Genomic DNA, 4,728 nt, shown 5'->3' on the forward strand with positions numbered 1-4,728 from the left:
GATGGCAGCTTCAGTAGGCGGAAAGTACTGGAAGTATCTTACAAAACTGAAGGTGTGCGATGTGGCGTGTCCCAGGCCCTTCCATTCTACCATACACTAGAGATCCTTGGGCACGACTGTGTTGGGAGTTGGTGTTGTCTCTGGTTTCCTGGTCAGGCAGGCTAGAAGCTGAAAAAAACAAATTTCAAGAGAAATGACTATTTTTGCAATTTTTTTCTTCCTGTGGTATCTTAGTAAAATCGGAAGCCCTAAGAGATAGGAGGAGGGGGCCCGGTGCAGTAGCCTAACGGATCCTCGCCTTGAATGTGCTGGGATCCCATATAGGCAACGGTTCTAATCCCGGTGGCCGTTCTTCCCACCCAGCTCCCCGCTTGTGGCCTAGGAAAGCAGTCGAGGACGGCCCAAAGCCTTGGGACCCTGCACCTGCGCAGGAGACCCGGAAGAGGCTCCTAGCATCAGATCAGCTGAGCTCTGACCTTTGTGGTCACTTGGGGAGTGACTCTTCAGACGGAAGGTTTTCTTCCTCTCTGTATATATGACTTTGCAGTACAAATAAATAAATCTTTTAAAGAAAGCTAGGAGGAGGATATTCTGATAGCATGGGAAGGGAGGCTGTGGCCACTAGAAGGCTGCAGGCCTTGATCCCAGAGTAGCCAGCCCACACCTCAGTTCCTGCTCCTCCCTGCGCCCTGCGCCTTTGGGTCCTCTTGATGGCTGCCCCACGTTATCCTACTCATCTCAAGTCTGCTTCATTCACACTTTCTTACTGGTTCCCCTGCAGGCAATCCCCAAAGCCCTCCTGTCCCTGACTCTCACATAGCCTAATGTCACTTGCCCGTCTGCCTTGGCTCATAGACTGCAAAGGCTCTGCCGCACGCCCGGCTCATCCTGGAAGCTTTTCTCTTGCAGTGTTTGCTTCTCTGGGGTCTTGAGGCTGTTGACAGCACCTTGCTTCCACGTGGGCAAAGGTGGCAACCAGAGTTCCACAGGACAGCTCTTCCACAGCAGAAGCACTCGTCCTGCCAAGAAGCACGTCAATCTTCCGGGTTCTGCCTGGGGGAAAAAGCCTGCAAGGAGCCTGCTTTCTGATCTGACCCGTGGCTGCCTTCCTCTTTTTTTTTTTTTTTTTTTTTTTTTTTTAAGATTTTATTATTATTGGAAAGCCGGATATACAGAGAGGAGGAGAGACAGAGAGCTTCCTCCATCCGATGTTTCACTCCCCAAGTGAGCCGCAACGGGCCGGTGCACGCCGATCCGAAGCCGGGAACCTGGAACCTCTTCCGGGTCTCCCATGCGGGTGCAGGGTCCCAATGCATTGGGCCGTCCTCGACTGCTTTCCCAGGCCACAGGCAGGGAGCTGGATGGGAAGTGGAGCTGCCGGGATTAGAACCGGTGCCCATATGGGATCCCGGGGCTTTCAAGGCGAGGACTTTAGCTGCTAGGCCACGCCGCCGGGCCTGGCTGCCTTCCTCTTGGATAAAACAGACAGCTACCTCGTGGTTTCAGATGGACGGATAGAGAAAATTTTATTCAGCTATAAAAAAGAATGAAATTCTATCATCTGCATCAAAATGAATGCAACTGCTACACATCGTGTTAAGTGAAATAAGCCAGACACAGAAAGACAAACATTGTATGTTCTCCTGTGTACGTGGGAGTTGAAACTCTTACAAAACGAAAAACCAAACATAAGCAAAAAGGAAAGAAGTAGCTGTGTCAGCATCATTGTCAATACAGGTTTCTAAAACTTCTGTCAAACGGATAGTTAAGAAGGATATACAACAAAAGTTTTAATAATCTATTTCAATCAGTATATATGAGTGAAATGCTTATTTTTCATTTGATTGTGATTTATGGACCTTGCCTATATTCTTGCTAAACTAGCTTTTGAGCTTTTTACTTAATGAAATATTAAGCCTTTGACTATTAGATAAACTTAAAATAACATCTAAACATTTTTTAAAGATGAAGAAATGAAGAAAGAAGTTCGAATGAAAGAAGAAAAGCGGGGAGAGAAGGAGACTGGGCAGGAAGGGAAGCATCGTATTGAATTGTGGCTGGGAACTACATAGAATCTGTTCTCTGCATTAATATCACATTTGCAGGATATCACATTAGAATTGATGATATTGCCTTGTAACAATTACTGTGTATTTTATTGTTACCCTGGGAATCTAATGTATCAATAAATTCCTTAAAAAATAAAATACATACTAATTTAGAAAACAAAAAACCAGGCAATTACCGACCAGGCCACCAGGGGGCAAAGCTGCTCCAGTATATCACATAGTATCAATTCACGTTGTAAAAGTTTATTTCTGTAACAAAAATGTAGAGGGTTCTGAAAACATAGAGGACCAAAAGAAGATGATAAAAATCACGTACCTCATGTAACCACTATGAGAACATTATGGCGTTTCGTTAACATTATTTTCTCATTACCTAAAACTAAGGAAAAATTTAATGTACTATTTCTCTACATAGTATCTTATTTCTACATTATAACAAAATTTTAAGAATATTTTAGAAGATATTAAATATTCTTTTTTTGGTATTACTTTCTTCTGTGCAATTATTTTTAAAAACATGCACAATATATTCCATGTTTTTGCCTGCAATTGATAAGCTCATTATCTTAACATATCAACAAATCAAAGAACAATTTTATTGAAGCCTTGTCCTTTGCAACACTGTTCTTATCTTTTTAAATCTGCCGATTTGATGGGCACCATTGTATCATGGTGATTTTAAATTGTATCCTTTCAGTAATCAAATAAAGAAGAAATATTTGTGGAACATGAATTGCTTTCTTTGTCATGCGCTGTGCTAATCATTGGCAATCCATTAGGGAGAAAGGCAGACACTAGTTCCATTCACTCTAATCTCCCATTTGAGGGAGATGAGGACACAGGCTGACAAAGCAAACTCACAAACAAGAAGCTATAGGTTAGGTAAAGCATTATACAACAGAAATAGAGTGCCCTCGGATAATAGGAAGAGGCATGTTCATTGACTGTTGCCAAGTCAAACAAATTTTCCGTTGTGATCACCTGCTACCCTGTTTCTTTTGTGAGCAGGACTGGGATAAACAGATACTGAATAGATGTCTGTTGTCATAGAAACCATGCCGCATATCTTGCAAAGGACACACTGAACTGTTATGCTATTCTTTCTGGGCTGGTAACTCAGAAACAACGAGATGGCCGTGTCCTAGAAGGGGGTCTGTTCTGGATGGCACCATACAAAAGCATGCAAACACTAGTTCAACAGGCCTAATGTAGAACATCAGAACATTCTTTCTCTCTCTCTCCCTCTCTTACACACACACACACACACACACACACCCCAAGCTAAACCATTGGGTGATGATCAGGCACCCCTGTTGCCAAGTCCCTAGTGCAGAAAAGCATAGATCCTCCCTTTATCTTCACAGAGACCTTTAAGTGGCAGGCTTCAAGTGTCAAAACTTGTAATGAGTAAAGCAGCGCACTTTCTCATTGTGGGAAACTTGTAATGAGTGAGGAAGCCTCCAGCCTCCAAAATAGCTCTCCTGTCATTATTCTTCCTTGAATTCCTTGGTAGTGAGAAGACACTTGAGTCCCGGAGGGTTAACGATGTTTCCCATGTAAACCTTCAACACTGACAATGGTTCACACTACATCTGTCTTCAGAGACTACTAGCATTGAGACTGAAAGTATTGATTTTGTGGAGGATGTGGTTTTTCACATCTCTCATTTAAACAATTTGTTGTAAAGCAGTTCAATAGAAATAGCAATGAAAGTAATTATACGAGTGTCACTCCTGCAGTGACGGACTTGGTGCATGGAGCCAATAATAACACGCATGGACTCTGACTGATGGTCAATAGCCAAAGTTTATTATTGGCATCGGACTTTCTACACTGAGGCTCATATGGGATAAGGGAGGAGGTACTGAGCTTATCCACAAACCCATCAACTGTTTCTATACTTTTATCTGGAACTCGTTTTGTCTATCCCACCAAGTGTTCTCATTCACATGCTGTCCACTCAGCTGTTCTCATACAAATGATATCCATTTAGTTACAGGAATGGTACACATTCAGTTGTCCTCATACAAATGGCATCCAATCAGTTATACAAAAGGTATCCATTCGGTTGTTCTCATGCAAAGGAAATCAAATCAGTCACACAAACAGCATCCATTCAGTTGTTCTTATACAAATATCCAATCGATTGTAATCCTGTGCTCGCTGACCTTCTAGGGTCACAATGTCCTTCTACATGAGAAGAAAATTAAATCATGGTTCTAGCCCAACCTTATCAATGTATCAAGTGTATTAATTCTTCCTCATTCTTTTTGATCTTGAATATAATTTTTTTTTTCTCCAGCGAAACATTGGTCATTCAGTAGCATGTTATTTAACTACATGGCAGTCTAAATTTTGTATTTTTCTCTCTGTTGCTGATTTGCTTTTATGGCTTTTCATTTAAGGGAGTGTGTAGTAACTGTGTAGTATAGACTATCACATATAATCATTAAAAATAAATTTCAAAAAGATATCATGAAGTGATAGGGATAGTAATATATATATATATATATATATATATATATATATATATATATATATATGATACTGGTCCAAAAACAGACACATAGGCCAATGTAATAGAATGGAAAGCCTGGGAATAAAGTCATGTATGTATGTCAACTAGTTTTCAAAAATGATACCAAGAAGATGAAGTATG

Source organism: Ochotona princeps, chromosome X (genome assembly GCF_030435755.1).
Source record: "Ochotona princeps isolate mOchPri1 chromosome X, mOchPri1.hap1, whole genome shotgun sequence".
In the NCBI taxonomy this organism is placed as follows: Eukaryota; Metazoa; Chordata; class Mammalia; order Lagomorpha; family Ochotonidae; genus Ochotona; species Ochotona princeps.